The sequence below is a fragment of the Myodes glareolus genome, chromosome 13 (assembly GCF_982192425.1).
Source record: "Myodes glareolus chromosome 13, mMyoGla1.1, whole genome shotgun sequence".
Taxonomy (NCBI): domain Eukaryota; kingdom Metazoa; phylum Chordata; class Mammalia; order Rodentia; family Cricetidae; genus Myodes; species Myodes glareolus.
The window spans coordinates 40,862,440-40,887,543 of NC_142038.1; the positions used below are offsets into that span (position 1 = coordinate 40,862,440).

General features: G+C 41.9%; 1 long non-coding RNA gene across 1 annotated transcript; it reads left to right on the forward strand.

Moving 5' to 3' along the window:
- The first annotated feature begins 19,734 nt into the window (after positions 1–19,734).
- On the forward strand, positions 19,735–24,444 carry LOC125390616 (uncharacterized). Its single transcript, XR_007228818.3, has 2 exons — positions 19,735–20,202; positions 21,467–24,444. It is a non-coding gene; the product is annotated as an uncharacterized LOC125390616 (long non-coding RNA).
- Positions 24,445–25,104: the final 660 nt, after the last annotated feature.

The following is a 25,104-nucleotide window of genomic DNA, read 5'->3' on the forward strand; positions in this document are numbered from 1 at the left end:
TAAATAGTATTTACCATGACTTTTTAATATCTAATATTCCTATAACATATGGGCACAGTAGTTCACCAGATTCTCCTAGTCATTTTCATTAAATCCATGATGTCAAAACTACTTTTACAATAACACCAAGGTACCACTTGAGTTTTTAAACCTCATTCTTTCATAAGCATTGGTGGAATTTTCCCAAGGCAAAATGACAAGGAGATCACAACAAATCAAATGCAGAAGCATCTGGGGACCTGACTTCTTCTCTGAGGCACGAGAGGGGTCTGTAGTTGGGAAGCAATCCCTCCTTTTCATTGCCTACACTTTGCTTTTAGGAGACAGCTTTTCATTAAAAAGATGTTATGTTAGCAGTCAGTGGACTTATAGTTTAAATATAAATTAATTAGTAAGTACATTTTTAGATAATAGTCTTAATTTCTGAATAATGGATAATGATAGGTAAAAACACACCTACAAATGAGCTATTTAGGGTATTCAGTAATTTTCAGTAGGAGTGTTGTCATGATCCAAAAGTTTGAGAAGTATTTTAAATTTATTTTTTCTTCTTAAAAGAATCCCGAAAGATCTCAATGGGAACTCTTTCCTGGCTGTTTTATTAACACGTTCTGAAACACTTCCTTTGGGGTGGAACAACTGGTTTACTAGGTGAGCAAATACACCACTGTTAGATGGACCTTGGTGGAGTGTTTTGACCGTTCAGGAGTAAGCAGTGATATTTTCCATAAAGACCAATTTTTTTTTTTAAAAAAAAAATAAAGACCAATTTAAAAAAACAAAAAACAAAAACTAAAAAATTTTAGAATTCCATCCAAGTAGCCAAGTCTAGTCACCCCTGAAAGAGGAGCAGATGGGGCAGTATTAAAACAGAGATGTTTCAGACACGCAGAACACAGCAGTGCAGACGGCACTGTGTTTGAAGCCAGCAGCCCCGGAACCTAGACGTCCTCTCTTGCCTTCTGCTTTATCTTGCGGAGATCAAACCTCTCAGACCGTCTGTCTTCACATCTGGGTTTATTCTGGAATTCAACGTTCATCCATTAGTCATCGTTTCTTTCATTCACCAAATATTTATTAAGCATTTCACTTTGTTCCTGACACCCCATTGCACACTGGGAACACGGAAGGCAATAACGCGATGTCTGGCTTGAGGCATAAACAAGTTTTAAGGAGACAAACATATGAGAATGTATTTATTGTTGAAGTTCCTTTGACCAAAATAACCACCCACTTTCACAACCTTTGCTCTTTCTTCAGATTCTCATTTCTCCATAGCAGTTATCAAAGTAGGCCCTACCATCCTCTCTGGGGAGGGGCTGTGAGGAGGGGCCGTGCTGTTCTCTCCTTACGTCTGTCTCAAAAGGACAGCAACCATGGCGTATGGACACTCAACCGCATTTATTGAGTGAACGTATCTTTCTTTATTGTTATTTTGCATAAATCATAAGAAGAAAGAAAGATATGACAAATACAATAAAAAAAATGTGAACCTAAGGAAAGAGCTGCTTAATATGTCCTTGTATCACTTCATAACCCAAGCAATATGACCATCTCTCCACCTGTAGTGAACAAGCCTCTAGGCTATCATCCAACAAAGTCAATAGGAGAACTGGGACTGGGGCCCATGTATGCTGAGTCCTTCCTAAGAGAGAACACTTGATACGCATCTCATCTCTAAGCCATGTCACCAGGTAGGCAATGCTGCTAGTTACCACATCACAAATGGGGAGGACACTGGTGCCCAGGGGGTTATGGGACTTGCTCAAAGTTGTAGCCAGTCATGGCAACAGGAAATGAACAATTTATCCATATTTCCAGCAGGTTACCACGCATGTTAGGGCTTCAGATGCACTGGTCTCCTTAGTGACTCGCCATCGCTGTTAACAGTTTTCCAAAACATAGATCTTTATTCCTTGAACATTGCACGGGATACCTCTATTGGCGGGTCACAGGAGAACACTGCACATTGCTTCCCAATGTCTTACAAGCACTTCCAACCGTTCCTTCCTTTCAACGACCTTCTCCATAAAGCCTTTGCTCCTTCCGTCCCAGCAAGCCCCATGCTGCTCCCGCCAGTCCTTCTTGCTAAGGGCAGCCCTGTGGCCCAGTGCCTGTGGGTCATTTTCTAACTCTGAGACTAATTCTCTTACTTTCAATCCCCCATTAAGTCTTTGGCAAGAAGGACTTATTTCCTTATCGTAGTGATTTGTACCCCTATCCAAGAACTGTATTTATCCTTAAAGGAACATCAGTGCTTTCCATCTGTCTGTATCTTTCTACCCAAGGGACATAGTGTAGTATGGTCACTTGGAATGAGGGGGTGGTGGTCCTGGACTGGAGCAACTGAAATAACCTCCAAATACAGTTACATCCTTATCGTTCTTGATTCAAAGAGAAGTGTCGCACACCAGAGTTTCTCAAGTTTAAGAACTATAAACTTTTCAAGCGAAATGTTTTCATAATATCCTAAGTTTTTGCCCAGGTTCTTCAGTGAGAAACATACTACCCCATGAAAGAAAATATTTTAAGCTACAAACACAATTTTCCAGTGTCAGTTAGCACCACAAATATTTTAGTGGCAAGTAAGATCATTTTCATGATGTCTTCTGAATGAAAACTCGGCGTTGAAAATTACGCCACAAACTCCCAACCCCCAAAGAATGCAGTCAAGCCTGCCTCACCTAGTTTGAAAAAAAAATCTACGCCAGTCAGAAGTTTGTCTCTGGTAAAACATCCTAAGTTGCATAAGGGGGGGGGCTTTGGCAGTCCCTAGAGTGCAGGGCACCACCCAGTTTCCTTCCTTGTTGATTTAAACTTGGGGAATTACAGCATGATGGTCTCAGTTTGGTCCTGTAAGAGGCAGTTAATCTGCATTCCTGGTGTCTGCCTGGCGGAATGGCTGATGTCACAAGTCTAGGCAGGGACTTCAGCCTTCTTTTGTCCATGGTTTAAACCCCGCTTGAATTCCCTGTATTAGGCACCTTCAGGAGTGGGCTCATTTCCATTCTTCCCACCCAGAGGCTTCTGTTCCATCCAGTTACCCACAGCTGAAAGGACTCCAAGGCCTTGGAAGGGTTTTCATTCTCTGAGGCTGTTGGCTGGCCAGAAATTAAAATGAGGCTTTTGTGATACCTAGGGTTTGCCATACGGCGTCTCAATGGGATTGGGATCATTTTCAGCAGGAATTCAGAGGGATTGTGTTACAGGGGCAAATGGCTAAGACTTGGCACCAAGTCAAGAAATACCCTGCTTATGGCATAGCCTTCTTAAGCAGGATGTGGAGACTGAGGGAATCTGGGAGACCTAGGTTAACTCCTTAAGAACCAAGAGTGGATTACAGAAACTCCAGCAAATGCCCTCTCAGAGCTTTAGTGGGACTGCTCTGGAATGGTGGGCAAAAAGTTCAGAGAAACAATTAGCAATAGCTCTATCTGGATCCCACAAAGACTACTGAGCACTATAAACTTTACTGTGATTTCTGAGATGAAACAGTGTTGTTGTTGTTTTAAATCAGAGGCTCACCATACAGCCCCGGCTGCCTGGAATGTGTGGTCTTCCTGATTCAGCCTGTGCGGTCGCTGGCATTTTGAGCATGCACTGCCATGCCCAGCTTCGTTGGCAAATGCCAGTCCTTTGGTGATGGAACGGCATGCGATTTCCACCCCTCTCCCTGCCATTCTCTGTATTTCTGTACTTTTCCAGGGAGCCACAGTGAGGTAAGAGAGGATATATTTAGACTCAGACTGGAGACTCCGTTATCTAATCCATTCCCCTGAGACCCTGACAAGTTTTTAATCTTAGTTTACTTCCACCTCTTTTTGTAACGTGAGTGTGCGTGTGTGTATGTGTGTGTGTGTATGTGTGTATGTGTGTGTGTATGTGTGTGTGTGTGTGTATGTGTGTGTGTATGTGTGTGTGTATGTGTGTGTGTGTGTGTGTGTGTGTGTGTGTGTGTGTGTGTGTGTGTGTTGGGGGAATATCAACAGTCCTGCCTTCTGAGGGCTCTGTATGTCCCGTGCCCCACCAGTCTGCATCTACCATAAAAAGAGTTTATCCCTTTGCTGGCTCTGATCTCCATGTACTATTGGGGAAGTTCTGGTCCCTTCTAAATTCCGTTGCTCAGTGCATTCAACTCCCACCTAATAGTAACATTACAGACCTGCCCTTCAAGCCTCTTGCACAGGTACGCAGATAGCTACATGTCGATGAGCCCGAGACAGAGAACGGAAATGGACCAGGGGGCAGCCAAAGCCATGGCTCCGCCAAAGTACCTCATGCTACCCAGTCTCTGCTGTCTTGGCACCTGCTCCTGTAGCTGCTTTGTCCCCAGGCAAGTTCCCTCCCAAGAGGCCACCAGACTTGCTAGGGCTGCAGAGGTAGGAATCTGATGCCAGGCCCAATTTGATTTTATGCTAAGACCCCCTTATTATATTTTGGATGAGCTGAGTTTCAAATACTTAAGTATTCGTTCTTCGGAACATGAAGCAAATTAAAACCACCTTTTTGGGAGCTAGAAACACTGAAACCTGAGTGTGAGTCAAACTTTCCTTAAGGACCCAAGACCAGCAGTGTGAGTGTGACGGTTGGCACACTTAGTTTCTTGCCATTAAACTACATAGCATTGCAAGCACCCCTTAACTGCCCCACTTGGTGCTCTCCTCACAGACGCACTAAATGGGGCTGGGGCCACTGCTGAATCACTGAACTGTAAGCATCCATCCTGCTATCCCGAGGAACAGATCGACAGTGTCCTCTTTCACAGTTAACCTAAAAGTTTCACCTACAAGTGTTCTAGGTAGGGTAATAGATTAACTAGTGATCATGTTATAGAAGGGTGATAACACTCACATGGTTGAACACTGTACTAAAAACCATCTTGTGCTGGGTTCATCTTCAAGAGATCTGTGCGTTGGAATTATGCTCGGGTTCTTGCAAATGAAAAAAAGAAAGCTCGAAAACAGGCTGCAAGGCTCTGTTCTAGAGCTCTCCACATTAGTCTGTTTAGCAGAAACTGAAGTGAAAGGAGGAAAGGGCAATACAGTCGCTCCCTGCTATTCATGGGGACTTCCTAGGACCAACCCCCCAATTATATAAAGTGTTCTACTGTTCTTCTATAGCTATACACATCCTCCTGCAAACTCTAAAGCATCTCCATATTCTTTACATCAGCTGCAGTAGTTCTACAATATATTGAACTATAATGTTTAAGAAGTAAGGGCGGGAAGTCTGTATGTTCAATACAAGTCAGAACTTTAAAAAAATTTCAATTTAAGACAGTTGAATCTATGGATACGGAACACAGAGAGATAGATGGCCAATAGCATCATCATCTTTGTTTTCATTTATGATAGAGACATTCACATTTACTAAATGTGTTTCTCAAGAGCCACCCTGCTTAAACCATCTTAAGCTTAAATGCCATCTTATAGTGAAGACCAGCTAGGTTCATTCCTTGTTTGTGATTAAACTTCTGTTTTTCAAGGATTGAGCTATGCCCCACCTGTAATCTTAGCTACAAATGATTCTGTACCCAATACTCAAGGAAAGACAATCTTGTCTTTGTTTCAGAAAATTTTTTATAATCATCTTGAACCTTAGCTTTGTTTCCAAAGGTGATATGACCACCTATGGCTACCTTGTTATGACTACATGTTGGGATTACCATGTTCTGACCACCGTTATGTTCAGCTCCTGTTGTCCTATCTGTTTTCCCTGACTTGGAAGCCCCTACGCCAGAGCTCTATAAAAGCCTTGTCTGCTTCACATCCAGCGCTGCCCTCTGGAACCCTGCCTTAGAAGAAGGAAGTCCATGTATGCTAATAGAGAGGCTTGCTTTAGGTAATTTGACCATGATAAATTGGGTCATGGTCTTTTTCCCATTTTGGGGATTAACATTTGCTTCACAAGATAAGGATCTCCTCCGTAGACAGAAGTTGAGTTCAAAACTCAGCCCATGAACACAGAGATGACAGGAGCAGAGAGATGCCTTCATATTACAAAGGGACTTGCTCAGATCATTTCATTCTTCTACTCACAAAGAACAGGGACATCACACAGGAGCTGGGAACTTCTTCCTGGTGATGTTATAATACTGTGTTCACCTTTGGTTATGAGGCAGAGGGAGAACTGGGGTAGAGGGGAAGTTCAATGTAATTCTGAACCATCTAGAAAGACTTGGCTTAGAAAAAAATGCTGAAAGTTTAAGCTTAGATTTAGCTATCTGTATCTGACAGAATGCCACCTTAGACTCTAAGGTCTGTGGTTTTGGGAACACTTTCAGCCATGTAATGAATCCAAAGTATAGCACGAATAATAAAAACTCAGAGACACATACTGGGGTTCAAGCTGAGGATCAGAAAAGCAAAGCAGCCAATAACTAGAGAGCTCTTACCTCTACCAAGCCTGGGAGACTGCAGACTGAGCTCTGAGCCTCTGCCTCCTCTGGTCTTATATATCCCTTTAGTGCTGGGATTAAAGGCATGTGACTACTTACTACTGGGATGAAAAAAGTGTGATGCTGAAGGGGGAATCCCTTCTGTAGGCTGTGAATATGTTTTATTGCTATTGGTTAATTACAAAAAGAAGCTATTTTGGGCCAATGGCTTAACAGAGTAAAGTCAGGAGGAAAATTCAAACATAGATGTTCAAAGAGAGAAAGCAGAGTCAGAGAGGCACCATGTAGCTGCTGAAGAAGAAACAGGCCCACAGAAATCCACCAGAAGTTTACCAGTAGGCCATGACCTTGTAGTGATGCACAGATTAATAGAGATGGGTTAATTTAAGACATAAGAGCTAGCTAGCAATACACCTAAGTGATTGGCCAAGCAGTGTCTTAATTACTATTGTTTCTGTGTGATTATTTCAGAGTTGGGCAGCTGAGAAGGAACAAACAGCCTCCACCTACAGATTGGCATGCCAGTGTGGGCTGACTACATCCATATAAAATCTGCGAGAGCTTGGAAAGGAATTCTAGACAGAAAAGAACAGAGTTTGGTTCAGCTTCTTGGCAGCCACATTTTATTTTATTTTATTTATATCAAATTATATTTATATCACATTTTATTTTTTATGGTCTCTGTTTGCTGAGTGAGCAGGGGTGCCTGGCTCCTTTAAGGGAGGTCTTCCTGACTCAGCATTGGCAGCAAAAACTGTTCAGCTCCTTTAAAAAGGCTTAGTGGTTCATGCTAGCTGCGTGAAAAGCTCTGGTTCTTTCAGGAAGGCAAGCACTTAAATGGGGTCTGTGAGCAGCATGTTACAAATTGCTTAATGGTGACACAGACCCGCTGCAACCCTGGATCTGGGGCAATGTGTGTGGCTCTCAGAGGCAGTGAACATTCCTCCACTATGCTGAACTGGGCAGAACAAACAGGAAGTGCCACAAAGTTGGTCCTAGCCATGCCTGCTTAGCGTTTAAAAAAATGCACTCCTAGTCAGAAAATTATTATAAATACACAATAAAAACAAATTCAGATGGAAAAGGCCTCCAAATGGGTCAGTGTTGGATAAATATATGCAGACTTGAGAGAGAGGAGAAAAAGAATGTAGACAGTTATAAAAAGTTTTTTGAAAAAAAATAAAGTCTTTAAAGAGACAGAGTACAGTTACAGATTAAAGGAGTAAATAAAAATAAGACATATAAACTTGGAAAATGCACAGAGAGTCTGGATTATGTATATTATTGTGTTTTCTTTGAAGTTTTTGGTTGTGAATGAGCTAAATACAAAGAGACATTTCATTGTATGGGCTGATAAGATAAACCAACATATATACTTTAAAGGTATCTTGTCTTCAAAATTTGGGTCTAAGGATGTGTTGTTTTGGATAAGAGGTTCTGCTTTTGTTTCCACAGAGGATGAGAACCTGTGGATTCCTTCCAGACTAATGTGGTTTGATGGACCAATACCCACTGAAAGGTCTCCATGAACCCCAAAATTACTTTGCCCAACAAAAAGCATGAAGCAGTTTGGAGAGAACTACAACCATTCCCAAATATTGTTTATAAAAATTTATTTACATTTAAAGGGGATATGATATAGAGATGAATACTTTGAATTTCTATGGATCTTGGTCTATTAATACAAATTTAAGTTCAATTTATATGTATATTCCTGCTATTAAGGTATCATGCTGTACAACTCATTTTAAAATGTAATGTATAACTAAGAAATACAGGTTACTAGATAGTTATCTATTGTAGTTAAGTTTGTAATCGTGTTAGGTTTTCTAGACGTGAGAGATATATTTGATGGATACTTATTCTTCAGGCTTTTCAAAGACTAACAGAATACAGTATTTAAAAATATTTAAGAACTTAGAACTTTTTATGACAATGAGATACATCTGTTCCTGGGAGCACAAATCTACTTCAAGAGGATGATGGGCATCAAAGAGACTCCTTATGGAGTTGGTTAGCCATTTAGGCAAGAAACTGCTCTTGCCTGGACTGCTTGATGTGATGCTGTATGAACTGGACATGTAGGACCCACATAAAAATGACTGTTTTACTTGCCTAAAGGTGAAATGGTCCTTTGGGTTTTCTGCTTCATGAAAGAATTGCCAGATATTTTTCAGGACACAGACGAATGCATCTGATGAACTTTGCCATTGCAAGGCAAAACAGTTCTTCAAATTTCCTGCTTCATGGGAAAGTCTGCCCGATACTATGAGCCAAAGATGGATGCTCCAATGTTACAAAGAACTTTGGGTGACTGTCCAGGCAACAAGATGTCTCTGCCAATTCTAGAGTTTTGGAAGTTGCTTATAATACACTTCCTATTTAATTAGATATTATTATATCCTTCTTGAGTCTTTGATAGAATTGAAGAAACATAGTTATAATTATAAAAGATAGACTAGATATATAACTTAATAGGAAAGATCATAGAGTATTTTTCTTAATTTGCCAAATGTAAATGGACTAAATATTGTAACTAAAATTCTTGCTTGATGACTATTTTGTTGTATGTAATCTTGCTAAGTTAAAGTTAAAACCTCCCTTTTTAATTAGACAGAAAAAGAGAGGAGATGTGAGATTCCCTCTGTATGCTGTTAATATGTTTTAATTGCCATTGGTTAATAAAGAAGCTGCTTTCAGACAATGCCTTAACAGAGTAAAGCCAGGCAGAAAATTCAAAAAGATGTTCAGAGAGAATAGGCAGAGTCAAAGAGATGCCATGTAGCTGCTGAAGGAGAAAGACGCCCTCAGGAGCCTGTTAGAATTTTGCTGGTAGGCTGCGGCCTAATGGTGATGTACAGATTAACAGAGATGGGTTAATTTAAGATGTAAGAGCTAGCTAGCAATGTGCCTAAGTGACTGGTCAAGCAGTGTCTTAATTAATATAGTTTCTGTGTGATTCTTTCAGGACTAAGAGGCCAGGAATAAACAAGAAGCCTCTGCCTACATGACACCACTGCCTGGTCTCTAGTGGCTTAGTTTTACCCTCTGATCTTTAGGCAAGTTTTATTTATTAAAACATAAATAAAATATCACTATACTATCATGGAAAATCATGGTGTGAATGGTTGTTTTAACCATTCCTATTTGTCTGAGAATACAGTATAGCAAATGAAGGTTTAGAACACAAGATAACAGGATTGTGGAGTGTGTGGGAACCCATCCATAATCACTAAAAGGTGCTAATGTGTTTGACTGAACTCAGTCATTTTAGCATCTGTTTCTCCTAGCTTTTGTTTTGTTTTGTTGGGACAGAGTCTTGCTTAGCCTAGGTTGGTTTGTCTCAAACTCAATCCATCGCCAAGAATAGCCATGAATTCCTGACCCTGTCAAGTTCACTTCCTAAGTACTTGGAGCATAGGCCTGGGTTTCGGCACCTGTGTTTTCTTTTTAGTCTGTGTGTGTGTGTGTGTGTGTGTGTGTGTGTTTCATAAACTTTATTTTTAGTTTAATTTGTTTTTCTGCCACTTTATTTTGTTGCTTTCTGTTTCATTTCTTCCTTAAAAATTTCTTTGGAAGTAAAACAAATAGAGCTTTATTAAGAAAATTAGAAGGAACTCTTGGGGGACCTCCAAGAGAGGACTACCCTATTTGACATTCTTTAGAGTATTTCTACATAGATTTGGTGTGTGGTGTGTGTCTTAGTTACTTTTGTATCACCATGACAAAACACCATAACCAAGGTAACTTAAAAAAGTATTTAATTTTAGCCTCCCAGTTCCAGAGGGTTAGAGTCCATGACCATCACAGCGGGGAGCATGGCATCAGGTAGGTAAGCATGGAGCTGGAGCAGTAGCTGAGAGCTCACATCTGATCCACAAACATGAGGCAGGGAGAAAACTAAGTGAAGACTTTGTGGGCTTCTTGAAACCTCCAAGCCCACCCCTAGGGATTTACCTCCTCCAACAAGGCTATACTTCCTAATTTTTCCCAAACAGTTTACACCGACTGGGGACCAAGCTCTCAAACATATGAGCTGTTCTCATTCAAACCACCACAGTGTGTGTGTGTGTGTGTGTGTGTGTGTGTGTGTGTGTTTGTTCATGTATTGGCATGTAGAGGTCAGAGATTGAGTGTGGTATTTTCCTCTCTTCTTCCTCACCTTGTTTTTTGAGACATAGTCTCTCACAAAACCTGAAGCTCACAATTTCCATTAGACTGGCTTAGACTGGTTGACCCCTAGCACTATGGTTACTATTGCACTCAGCTTTAAGTGGGTGATCATGCTTGGGCAGTAAGCATGCTACTCTACTATCTCCCCAAGGCTTCTACACAGATCGGCGGGGGGGGGGGGGGCAACTGGTTAATATATCTGCATCAGTTGTCTTGGTTACAGTTTAAGATATCCAAATACGTTAGTTCCTTGTCCCTCTCCTGTTCAGTAGTGTTAAAATACTCCTTCTGTATGCATTGATAGCTGTATCAGACTACGTATGTCTCAACTTCAAACATCATTTAGTGAGCTCAAAAGTAAAAGTCTGTTGTGTTTATGCACAATTTTGTTTTCTCTGTTGATCCTCCTTCCTTTGTGAGGTCCTAAAAATTTTTTCTCTTATTTTCTTCAAGTATAAAACCCATTTAAAGCCATTTTCACCACCCCATAGTACTGGGAATGAACCAGGAGTCTCAGAGATGCTAGGCAAAGCCATTTTTCTAAGGGAAGATCTATTGGCAACAAATTCCGACACTTTTCCCTTGCCTGGAGGATATTTTTGCTGAGGACACAGTTCTAGTATTTGGAAAACATAACTATCTCTTTCTGGTTCCCATGGTTTCAGATGGGCAATCTGATGCCAGCTAGAGAACCAGTGAAAATTAGAGGTTCCCCTGCTCTCTGGCCGTTCCAAGTCTCTCTCTCTCTCTCTCTCCTCTCTCTCTCTCTCTCTCTCTCTCTTTCTCTCTCTCTGCCATGGTGAGAATCTATCTGTTTATATCAGCTAGAGACTATGTACCTTCTTGAATTTGTTAGTACTTCTTGGTAAACATGGGCTACTTTCTCGTGATTATTGCTTTAGAGGCCTTTTTATTCCCAGGCTTTCTCCTCTGTAGTGGCCTAAATGCTTTATCTTCTATTGTAGATGCACTGGTGACTTAGCTCTTCCGAATGGATAAAATAGTGGGTTCCTCATTTAAAAAGAAGTTGGCCTCCTTCTATAGCACATGCATTCTGCCTCCTCTCTCTGCACCCCAGAGTCTTTCTGTCATGAGATGAAGCAATAGGAAGGTCCCTGGATCTTAGTGTCTGCTTTCCAGCCACCAGAACCCAAAACAGTGATTGTATTTTTCTGTGTATTATCTAGTCTGTTACAGCAGCACAGCATAGGTGGGGACAGCATCTGGTTATAACTCATCCAAGTTCAGCTTTCTCTCGGTCAATGCCTTCGTTTTGTTATGTTCTGGACATCTTTAAGTCTTATTTTCAGCAGACCTCCTATGAACCTTTCCCACAGGAGACAGCACTGCTCTTTGGCTGCCTGCTGTGTTAAAAGTGGAGACTCCAGCCCGGCTTCTGCTCAACCCCTGGGAAAAGGCAAAGGTGCTGTGGGCATGGTGCTGGGCTCCCCACTTAGCCTAGGCTGGCAGACACAGTTTTCCACATGGAGTACAGCTACAGCTAGGTTGTTATTATCACAAAGTTCCTGTCTTGGGTCTGGAGAGACGGCAGCTCAGCAATTAAAAGCACTGGCTGTTCTTTCAGAGAACTAGAGTTCAATTCCCAGCACCCACATGGAAATTCACACTCTTCGATAACTCCGTTCAGTGAGCACTGTACACACCGTACAGTGCAGACATACATGCTGGCAAAACATCTGCACACATAAAATTTTAAAAGTGAAAATAATGTCCTCTATAGACACTGATTGCAGTGGCTTTAACCCTCTGCCAACCTCATGGAGCACAGCAAGGAAAAGGAGAGAATGCTTTAAGAATAAAGACACTATCCAGGGAGAGAGTATGCAGGCCGGGTAGAGGATTTGGGCTTTTTGATTGGTTTAATCTTAAGAAAAGCCACTCCTCCGACACAATTAAACCAGATTAGACCAAATTAAAATGCCCATGTTTAATAAATGCGGCACTCTCGGGTGGACTGAGACAGCATGGCAGGGAGAGGAGCCCAGGCAAACCCCATAAACCCCCGCTTTCCTTGTTCCAACTTGAGCCTAAATAGCCTGTGGGAGTGGTCCTGATCCTCCCCGGGGAGGGGTCAGCACTTGGCAGGCTGGGAGTTGTAGTCCAGACCAACGCAACTCCCAGGCCAGGGGCTGGGGTGATGCTTCCAATCATTTATCCCAGACTCCTAGGATATAGCGGTGTTAGAGGGCTGGGGTCTCACTTTTCATCACTTTTATATCGTATTCCACAGGCTTTGTGTGTTGTTTGCATAGAGTAGAATTTCTATTGCCTTGGTTCAGGGTGGTAGTGGGTGGGGCAGGGTTTCCAACCATCTTTTCTGCCAGCTCTTTTCTTTTCTTTTTCTTTTTTTCTTTTCTTCTTTTTTTTGGTATGCTAACTTTGTAGCCTTTGGGAAGGGCTCCTGGTCCTCCCAACTCTACCTCCTGCTTCAACACAAAGTCAAGTGGTTATTCCTGACTCGGGCTATTAATTTAGAAACAAGTTTGTCTTAATTGGCTTATATTAATTGGGACTTTGGTTGAAGTTGCATTGTGCCAGATGACTCTGAGCCAAATGATTTTCTTTTCCAAGTCACACCGGGGTTAAACACCCGGAACCTAACTTCCTGTTTAGCACTGTTTCCCCAGCTGAGGAGATTGTCTCGGAAGCTTAGCTTTGTCTTTAGAAGTGAACCTGCTTCCTCTAATCTCAAAGCTCGTTTTGTGTCTGCGACCCACTTACAAGTTTACCTGTCGGGTGTGGCTGCTGAGAAAAAATATCAAGGACACCACCTGTTCCTTGCAAGGAATCGTACATCTTGTTCTCAATGGTGTGGCTTCAGACAGGATACCTGGGATGTGTTCCTCTCAGGGATCTTCAACTTGGTGAGACCCACCTCAGATGATAAGGCTAGTAGATGCCAGGATGGGGAGGGAAGTGCCTGCCGTGACTGGCGAGGCTCGTTTTTCCCAAAGGCTAGGGGAAGAAGTCCACCAGAGTGGCCTGAAAGTTAACTAACATGACTGCATTTTTCTGTCAGGGTAGAAAAACAGGTGACTTGTGTGCTATCACAAGATTCAAGTAAACTAACAGGAAATGCAAGCTCGGATGTCTCTACGTGGGCTGGTGCAGTGATGCGATTATACAACTATTTCCCTCTTTATTTTTAGCTCAACAGTAAGACAGTCAGATACTCCGGCATTATTTTGTTGGCAAAAACTGTCAGAGGCTTCTCACCTAGTAAACAACGGATTCTGTTCAGCAGCTGAGGGACCCTAAAGCATCCCCACTCTGGAAACACTGTTTCTCATTGTTTCTTATTCTGCTCTGAACCAGTTGAGCCAAGACTCCGTTGGTTGTAACTTTATTGTGCTCTTGTCTCTGACTTGCATGCTCTTCCCTGGGATATAGGGCGTAGCTCATCCCCACCACTCCCTGTATCTCACTTTTCTGTGAGAATGTTCTTAGCTCCAGGGTTTAACCTGGCACTGTTCTCCATAGTTTTCTCTCTCTCTCTCTCTCTCTCTCTCTCTCTCTCTCTCTCTCTCTCTCTCTCTCCCTCTCTCCCTCTCTCCCTCTCTCCCTCTCTCTCCTCTCCCTCTCTTTCTCTCTCCATATGTGTGTGTATACACATATACATACACATATATGTGTGTGTGTATATATATATATATATATATATATATGGATGGGAAAATATATAGAAATTCATGCTGCCAGGAAACAAAGCCTGCCAGGCCTTTCTCTGTCTCAGACCAGGAAGGCAAAGGAGATGCTGGGAGACTTTCGCCTGTATTATTACCTGTATTTCGCCTGTCTGTCTGTCGGTCTGTCAGGGATTGCTCTACCAGCTCATAGCTCCTCTGCTACATATTCGTCATTAATTTGGGCATATAAAAAATGAAGACCAAATGATACATTTTTGACTTCAGGGAAATCTAGGGGTTTTCTTTGACTGGTTGGTTTGGTTTTGCTCTTTTGTTTTTGGCCCAGACAGGATCTCATATGTTTCAGGCTAGCCTTGAGCTTGCTGTCAAGTAAAGGGTGACTTTGAACTTCTGATACTTCTGCCTCTATTTCCTGAGTGCTGGAATCACAGACAAGAGCCACCACATGGAGTTTATGTGTTCTGGGAATAGAACCCCAAGTTTCAGGCGTGCTTGCCAAGTACTCTACCCCAGTCTGAAGTGTGTGTATATTTAAATGGTTATTTGACTTGTGGGGCCATGTGTAAGTCCATACAACTGTTACCACAATTAAGACACAGAATATTTCTGTTGTTCCCCAAAGTGTTGTTGTTGTTGTTGTAATGACCAATGGTGTTTTTCTGCCTAGGGAAGCATGGGAGGGCTCACTGAAAGGGGTAAATTCTAACCTAACAAAGTCGGGTGCTAAGGGCGATGAGAAGATATGTTCCCTACCATCTCTGATGGACTTGAGCTGGCAGGGCAGTTGCCATAAGGTTCCTTGGCATATTTCTGCCTGATCCCCACCTTCCAAGCCACCAAATCATGATGTCGTGTGTGTGTGTGTGTGTGTGTGTGTGTGTGTGTTTAGCTGATCTCTCTGCAGCCCCTGATAGGATCTGGCAGTGAGATTTCCAAGAAGGCAAGTGTACAAGGATTCTTTGTTTCTAATCAGAGAAGGAGGGCTGGCTAGGGAATCTGCTGTTTATCTTTTCTTTCTGTCAAAGGCAGAGAAGGAAAGGCAGATATGCTAGTGGGTAATGAATTCCTTTAGTTTCTGAATATGAGAAATACTTTATTTTTCCATCGCTTTAAATTTTCATTTATTATTATTCTGTGCGGGTGGGTGTGTATAGGCATGTGTGCCTCAGCCCTCATGGAGAGTAAAGGAAAGCTATACAGAGCCGAGTCTCTCCTTCCACATTACTTGGGTTCTAAGGATCAAATTCAGGTTGCCAAGCTTGCATAACAAGCATCTTTAACTGCTGAGCCATCTCACCAGCTCTTAGTTTCCCATCATTTTTAGGAATGATTTTGCAAGGCTTAGTATTTTTTGATTGACGGGATCATTTTCCTCTTTCAGTACCTTTAATAGTTCATCTCATTCCCTCCTGGTGTAGGAAGGCTTTGCTGAGAACTCTGCTGCGTGTCTATCAGGCATTGCCTCACATGTTGCTTATGTTCTTATTCTCAGGATTATTTATCCTGAACTATGACATTTGGTGGAGGTCCCTTTTTAAAATAAATAAAATATATACAATGAATATAATAGATTAAAAATGCAATTGATAATATTTTAGCATTTTATATTGGGGTGCCCAGAGTCTTTGGATATTGGGAAGATTGTTAATGTCAAAATGCTACATGAAATAGCCTTCCAGAGCCTTTCTCTCCTTTGTCATTATGGAATTCCCCTAATGTAAATATTTGTTCTTTCCGTTTTTAAACCTTAAATGTCTCATCAAGTTGGTTAAACTCAAACGATCTGTACCAAGCTCATAAATTTCTAGGCTAGCCTGGTCTACAGAGCGAGTTTAGGATAGGTTCCAAAGCTACAAAGAGAAACCCTGTCTTGAAAAACCAATATATATACACGTCATTTATGTGATTTCTTATTGGTTCATTATACATATATATGTATATGTATGTATGTATGTACATTAATTTCTTATCCATTGGTGATATGAATTTCTCATTCATTTCTTGAATTTTTTCTCAATTCGATGTATTATCTCTATATATTATTTCTTGCATTTTATTGAGGATAGATTTTATACTTTTTAAAAAGCATTTCAAGTTTTTCTTTAAATTGAGTTCTATCTACAGAGAGTTATCATTTTTGTTTGAAGGTGTCATTTTACCGTCATGGATCTTCTGTTCCTATCCTGATATCTAAACATCTAGTGAAGCAGTTGCTTCTTCCAGTTCAATGCAGTAACTTTCTCTAAGAGAAGACTCCCGATGCTGTTAAATAAGGTGTCAGTTAGGAAGGTAGAAGCTTTGGCTATGAGCAGAGCCAAATGTGTAGCTTCTCTATGACTTTTAGCTCCGAGTGCTGCCAACAATATATATGAGTGCCTCAGTATTGTGGACCGCAACAGTTCCCAAAGGTGGGGGTGCAACTCGCAGTGGTCACAGACCTTCAAAGGTTTGCATCCGCGGGCTTCAGAGTTGAGCCCTAATACCGCTTAGTCTTGTGGTGGTAGCTACAACAGTCTTGGCAGTTCAGAATGTGAAGAGACAGTTTCCAGATCTTCTGGGGGCAAGCCCGAGAGACAGGGAGGGTTGAAGCTCTAACAGACAACTATCCCAAATCACAGGCTACAATGGCACCTCACAAGCATGCCCCTCCTGATTCACGTGACACAGTGCCTACCACGGGACAGGACCTGTCCCACGTTTCAGGTGATAAGAATGAGTACTGCTGTTGTCTGGGGCATCAGTAAATGCTGGTTTGAATTTGTATAATACACTATTTTTCTCTATACTGAAATTTAACACAGACTGCATCTGTGGCCAATATGGGATTTTTTTTCCCATATAAAGTGATTTTCTAGTTTTCTACAGATATCAACTTGGTGTCCTACATTCTCAACCATTCACATCTTTCTGATGATATCACCAGACCCCACGGGTTAAGGTCTCCATCCAACAAAACTGCTCCCCTGCAGACCGTAGGCACAGGACTTGCTGTTTCTAACCAATGGGATACAAACCAGTGACTCCCTCAGCCAGCTCCTTGATCCGATCATTTGCTAGAGTGGCTCACAGGACTTGGGAAAGTGGTTGGCTTCCTAGATTACCAGTTTACTAACATTGATATGGATCAGGGGCAGCCAGATGAACACGTTGCACAGAGCAAGGTATGGGAGTTTTTGCCTGTCACCGACTGGTCCCTGAAAGAAGGTGCTCACAGGACATACACTTGGAGTTACAAACTGAAAGACAAAACTGAAGCTGAACACCAGCCTCCGACGTTTGTGCCCTGGGTAGTGAGTGGGGAAGTGGGAGTCTAGGCTCGCAAACCAGCTTTTCAGCCTGTCTGGTACGGGAAGTCACAGATACAGCGTGAAAGAAACGCAGGGAAGAATAGGCAAGGTTAATAAATGAGAAAAATACTCATGCTTTTGTTTTGTCTTGATTTCAGGAATAAGCCGAGATTTCCTCTGAATCTCAGGTACCATACCTTTTTATTCCTTGTGTGGGTCTGGGTCTTCCAGTCATGGATGCTAGACAATATGTCCCTTAAAAAGAAATTAATTTTTAAAAGACTAATATCAAGCATTTGCATGTGTAATGAGAGAACACATGTGGAGATTGGAGGACAACTTGCAAGACCTGGCTCTCTCTTTCCATCACCTGGGTCCCAGGAATTGAACTCAGGTCCTCAGGCTTGGCTGCAGGTCCCTTTCCTCACTGAGTCACCTCACCAACCACTTTTTAAAAATCTCTGTCACTTGTGACTTCCTTACAATGAAAGTATACTAAAATTATGTTTTTCTGTAAATATGCACTTAGTACTCAAATGTATGGACTGGTAGCTAGCTATCTGCAAATTAATTTCACAGGTGCCTTTTGGTGTGTTTTGGGGTATTCACCAAAGGAGACTGCTCGGATTTGGGTTTAAGCCAATAGGAAGTCTTTATTAGCCAGCCAGTGACCACGCTGGGTGTTCGGGATCCCAGGGTAGTACTGAACATTTCTCAGGGTGACCTATTAAGCACAAAAAACATGTCCTGGGATGTCATACTTCAGTTAACAAGAACAGTTAGCCAGTAGTGAAAGTGCAGAAGCCAAAGAGCAAGGTTAGTACACTTAGAGACTTTCCCAGAACTATATGGACTTTGATAGATTAGGTATTTGTTTTCATTTTGGCAGGTGGTGCTGCCCACAGGTTGAGTTTTACTGAGTGGTATTTCCATCATGGAGTCAGTTGTGCTAAGACCTCAGGGCCTACTAAGGTCTGGGGCCCTGTTGTTTATTTGTTTGATTGATGGATGGGTTTTATGTATGTCTCTTTCCTATGTACTGATCTTGACATTCTGATCCTCTCACCACCATTTCCTAAGAGCTGGGATTGTAGGTGTATACCACCATACCCAGCTGACGGGGCACTGACTGTCAAACACAGGGATTCCCACACGATAGACAAGCACTCTACCAACTGGGCTCCTACATCCCTAGCCACTGTTTTTCAGTCAAACGAAAGAGTGAAAGTGGGTCCCAGGTAAAAAGAGCATTAACATTAAAGCTTTTTTTCCCCGGAAAATAAAAATAAGATTTATTTTGTTTTATCTTTTGCTGAATCTAGATCTGCTACATAATTGGGATATGATTGTGTGTAGAATCTCTCTCTCTCTCTCTCTCTCTCTCTCTCACACACACACACACACACACACACACACACACACACACAATTTCAAAGAGCCTCTACTGATGCAGTGGATATAAAATATTAAAGCTAAAAGAACCAAAAACTGCACCTGCCAGATGCTGGTGGCAAATGCTTCATTTCCAACCCAAAACTGCATAAGTCATTCCTGGGAAAAGTGGCTGGCGCCCCTGGAAAACTCCCTGTGAGAAGAGAAATAGGTCTTGAGACCTCTGTGAGAGCTCATTCTTCTCTTTACTTTTTTTTTCAGTCTTAAAGTCACAATCAATCACTGAACAAGAATTCTTTTTAAAAAATAATTTTAAAAAAGTTTTCTTGAGTCTCTGCGTTGGTCCATATTTAGGGCTGTGAAAGAGAACACAGTCATTGGGAACTCTGTGTTCTACTGTAGAACGTAGACGGCGGTGCTGGAGGGGGAAACAACACGAGAGGGGGACTCAGACACAAAAGAGACATTTCCTCTATTTCACACACTTTGTGATCCCCTCCGTAAATTTTCTCCCACTTCCATGAAGTTAGCAGCCAGCTGATAGGAATGGTTCAGTCGGTCTTGACTCGCTTCTTTTAAAAGTGCCTTCGGTCTTGACTCGCTTCTTTTAAAAGTGCCTTCAACTTTTCACCTGTGGGTTTCAGTCTTACTAGTGTGAAACTTCAGTTTTCCAATCCCCACTTGGAGTTAGGGCTGAAAATTCCTTCTCCTCCCCTTGGTTTTTTTTTTTTTTTTTCTTTAACTGATTGTGAAATACAAAGAAGGTTACCTGTGCTCGGTGGACTCCCCTCCCCCATCCCTGGCTGAAGGCGTTCTTATCCCCGTGCAAATGCAATGCATGGAAACCTACGCTGTGCCTTACAATTTGCCCCCGGAAACGTGCATGCCACACTGCGCCCTACAATTTGTCCCCGCAAACGTGTGTGCCACGCTTCAAAGTCACCACGCTCTTGCCTATTTTTATTTTATAACAAACTAGTTGGATGCAATTGCAAATGAGGTTGGGAAATCTCAACTCCTCATCTATCGGGCGTCAGTTTAAAGGACTCTGAGGCTTAGACAAATAGTGACGGAGACAAAAATCTACCTGGGGTGGAAAGCCGGAGGTCGTTGCTATGTCAACCCACATTTGACACTGCTGGGGTTGGGGACGGTGTCTACACCTGACAGAGGGCTCTTCGCTCGTGTCCTCTACCACACTCAGATCTTCCTCAGAGGAGTTTCTGTGAACGCTGTGCTTTCTCAGGCAAAGTGGAAAATTCCTGTCCTTTTGGTGTGCCAGCAGGTAGGTGGAGTTCAAATGCTTGCAATAGCTTGTTGTGTTGGGGTTCTGCTGAGACAGAAAATATGCCTTGTTTGGCTCCAAATCTCTTTATTAATCAACGTATTTTTGTTGGTGTGTTTGAAAGGTATAATGTGTGCAGACCAGGATGGTGAGTTCTTAACTCAGTCCCGATAACATCAGCCATTGTGCAAGAGACACTGGTGTCTGTCGCTCCAGGCTTCCAACAGCTAAGTGAACACCATTCATCCATCTAGAGTGCCAGGACCCAGGCTGGGGCTCACGGGGGCATTCCCACCACTGAGTAGGTGTTGCACTACAAGGACCTCAAGCCTAGACTCTGCGTTAAAGGAGGGTATTGGCATTTGAGGTCTCTCTTTTCTTCAGGTTTCAGTTGTTAATCCCACTGATTGAGAATAAGACCACTACCACAGTTTAAGGCCAAATTCGAAAGCAAGCTTTATTTAAATCCTGGCCAGGTGAACGGGCGCTGGCCAGGTTCATACCCAGGTTCCTGGGAAATGGCCCAGAATCACAGTTTGTGGCAGCTTGAGATGGAAAACCCACAATCCATTGCATTTCCCACCAGGTCCAATCAGGGCCAAGCATACATTCTGACACACCTCCAGCCTGTGAACCTCCCGCCTACATGTGACCAGGCATATCTGGTGCAAGTGACTCAAACAAACTTGTTTATGAGAATGAAAGGCACGTGACTTGTTATCTCCCATAAACACTGCCTCTAGCATTTCAGGAAGTGTCTGTCCTTGGGCAAGCGGCATTTTTGTTTCCTGGATCTCTAAGGCACAGTAATTAAAACTTAAAATGTGACTTTGGCTCTCACATAGTTAAGATTGCGAACTTGGGTCTTCAAGGGATTGACAAGTGATGTAATTGAGTGAGACGGGTAATGAAGACTTGGGAAATTGGAACCTCTTTGCCCAATATTAAGATTCTGACTTCATTTAAAGTAATCAGTCCCCCTCTGTTTCATCTAACTGCTGTCACATAGAATGTGACTTCATTTTGCTAGAGCTTTGGATTTGCTGCATGAAGTCCAAACTGTCTGTGAAGTTTCTTTATCATAAGCAAGTGACAGACAATTACTAATCCTTTGTCAAAAATCTTCAGAGCCATTCCTCTTCCTTCACTTCTGTGTCCAAATGTCACTTTGTCAGTAAGGATTTTCCAGAATTCTATTGCAGTCTGAACCCTTCATTCGACTCTGGCACGTCTTTATCCTCCTCCACGCTCTCTTTCTCTACAGTGCTTGTTGGAGACCCAATGCCAAGGCCAGCACCTTTCATCTGACTGTTCCTTGTTTGGATGTCTAGCAGCAAGAATAACGTTTGGTCCACAGAAAGAGTTCAAGGAAATAATTGATTGAACAAACAAACGATGGGTTGCAGGCCCAATGCTACGTGCTAAAACCCCGTCTCAAAAACAAAAACAAAACAAAACTATGAAAACAAGCAAAAGCACTTCTATGGCATTAGAAATGAGCACCTCATGTGTGTCTTAAGCAACTCCCTTTCCTGTCCTAGCCATGGTCATAGTGATGTAGTTGCCATGGCAATCTCTGTTGTGATCCTGATAGGATAAGAGAGTTAGGAAAAGGAATTAGGAAGTTTAAAAGTTAATATTACTATTATTTTTAAATGTGTGGCTCCAATGGTATTCCAATAAGTTTATCAAATGCATGAATGATATTGACTAGAAATGATACTGTATTCCTCTATTTGAATTTAACCCTTCAATAGATTAAAATGTTATGTTTATGCTTTCTTCTCCATTTTTAAATAGAAAAATGTAAACTGAGGTAAACTCGTATGAGAAACGTCTATCACTGGAGAAAGACAGAATCGATTTCAGTTTTACAGATGGAACAGACAGAACTGAAACTACATATTTATTGAAAAACCACTAAAATATGGGTTAATAAAGAGTGAGTGAGGAGTAGGTGTTATTGATTTTCAAATTGAAATAAAAATAAAACTGTAAATGAGCAGTAATAACTAGCAATAATAACAATGTTTTCAGCACTGTACCAAATGCCAGGCAACATTTATCATATATGATTGACCACCTGTTTCTATCGGTATCACGTCGTATGTGTGTTTTATCGGTATCACGTCGTATGTGTGTTTTATCGGTATCACGTCGTATGTGTGTTTTTAACAAACCAGATGGAAAATACTTGAAAAATATATTGAAACTCTGTGGAATATGAACAGATTTTTGTCTCACAGTTATTCCCGAAACAATACAGAACCAGCAACTATTTATCTGTCATTGTTGCTGTATTCTGTGTGATCCGGAGGGGCTTTGGAGCTGATAACCTGCAGAGGTTATCTTCAAACACTACAGCGGTTGAGCATCTGTGGACTTTGATATCCATGGGAGGCCCAGGAAGCAACCCTGAGATAATTACTGCTTAATTTTCTGGAAGAAAGCTCCGTTCTGTACTCGCATCCACTAAAGTGAGAGTGTGTATAGTACCCAGAACGGCTGTAGTGGCAAATGTTTTGGGCTATGACCAGGAAACCCTGGCTGAGTCTCTGAGATCCGCTAGCTATCAGACACCGAAGGAGGCAATGAGGTGGATCGAAACGCAACTTGCAAAGGGACTGTTGGAGAGCTGGTTTCTCTAGCAGCGCTGCAGCGGGAACAACATCCAAGGAAACTTCTGAAGAGCTCAGTGGTCCCATGGGAGAATCAGCTGTCAACAACTGCCAGGCTGGGGAGTGCAAAGTCCTTCAGAAAGACAGCAGCCGAGGAGGAACTTTCTGTGCTCCTTCCCCCAAATCCCTCTAACCCCAGGAGCCTGGGAATCGAGCTGAAGGGGACAAGGGAGGTGCTGGCGGATGAAACAAAGGCCACCTCTGCTCCACTGTTTGAAGGTTGCCCTTGGTAGGAGGAGGAAAATGATTTAACTCAAAAGGAAGTCTTGTACAGTGCATGGGACTGGGCACTGTAATATTAGAGCAAGCCTTGGGATAGGAAGCGCCCTGGGGTCCTCCTGCCTCCTCTTTCCTGGAGATTACAGGAATATGTCTCCATGCCTGGTTTCGGCAGTGCTGGAATCAGATTCCTGAGCCCTGTGCATGCTGGGAAAAACATTCTACCAACTGAACTACATCCTCAACCCACACAAATGGTTTTCATCAAAGCATAGTAATTATAGAAAGAGGAGAATGTCTTTATAACATTTCCATTCATGAACATAATGTACTTGGATCGCTTTCACCTCTGCTGTTTTCAGAGAATTCGCCCCCTTTCCCTGCCCACACCCCTGACAGCCTCCCTTCCAGGAGACTTTAGGAAACAGGTTTTAAAGAAACAGTGGGCCACCGTCAAGCTTAGTTTCTTTCCTCCTTTCCTTCTTGTTTTCTTTTTTGAGACAGTATTTTGGTTTAGGCTTTGTTTTTTTTTGTTTGTTTGTTTGTTTGCTTGTTTTGTTTTGAAGCATGGCCTGTTCTGGAACTCATCGTGTAGATCAGGCTAGCCTTGAACTCACGGAAATATATTGCCTCTGCCCTGAAGTACTGGGATTAAAGGCATGTGCCACCTCGCCTAGATTCAATTTTCTTTTTTAACTATTTCCTACAAGTGTGCTTGTTGTACGTATTGATTGTTCAGCACTAAAACTGACCTGCAAGTATGTTAAAGTCAGCCCCTGTAATTATTTTTACATTTTCTAGCTATTTTTTAAAGTAAGATTAAAAAGAAACGATGATCACAGGGTGCATCTGGAAAATTAGAATCCATTCCTTTCAACCCGGATGTGTGAAATGGGCTACTAAAACACAAATAAGTATGATTATAAGTAATAAATACATCGCAGAATAAGTGAGGACGTGGTAGAAGTCATATCTCTGTGTATCTCACTTCATCGCCTTAAAGAAAGTAGCCATAGAACCAATACTATGACTCAGCGGGGGAAAGTGCTTGTCCTGTTCCTGTAAATCTGATGATCGGAGTTGGAGCCTCAGTGCTCACCATGCAAGGAAACCCTATCGAAAGCTGTTCTGACTATATGCACCCGGTAAGACAAGCACACTGGCCATGTGCACGCACATGCACCACTAATAATAAATAAAACAAAAGTATGGAGGCATTAATGTAACTTTTAGGATTGTTGGGACAGTTAAAAGAAATTGTAATGTAACTTAGAACAAAGAAAAGATTCAACAAATCAAAGACATTATTAAAGATATTATTAAAGATAAAATGGATGAACATAGATGTGCAAAATCTCACTTTATTGGAAAAAATCACTTATATCATTATATCCCTTGTGTCTGTTGTCAATATTGTGTAATGACAGGATTTTGAATATTCTTTTTTAAATGTATTTATTTTAATTTCATGTGTGTGTGCATCCGTGTTTTGCCTACATGCATGTCTGTGTGAGGGCATCAGATCCCCTGGCACTGGGGTTAGAGACAGTTGAGAGCTACCATGTGGGTGCTGGGAATTGAACCTGGGTCCTCTAGTGATTTTAACCACTGAGCCATCTCTCCAGTTCAAAACATACTCTTCTTTTGAGATAAGGTTTCTCTGTGTAACTTTGGCTAGCCTGAAATTCACTCTGTAGACCAGGCTGGCCTGGAACTCAAGAGATCCTCCTGCCTTTGTCTCCTGAGCACAGGGATTAAAGGCTTTCACTCAGCTACTTTTGAATATTCTTATGCAAAATGTATATTTTAAAAAAATACATTTTTATGGAAACAAATTGAAATAATGTCCATAATTTTCAGGAATTTCAGTAAGGCATAGCTTAAGTTATGTAGTCTGTTTTCTATTTCTGTGAACAGATACCACGACCACGGCCACTCTTAGAAAAGAAAGCATTTAATTTGGGCTTACTTACAGTTTCAGAGATTTAGTCCATTATCATTATGG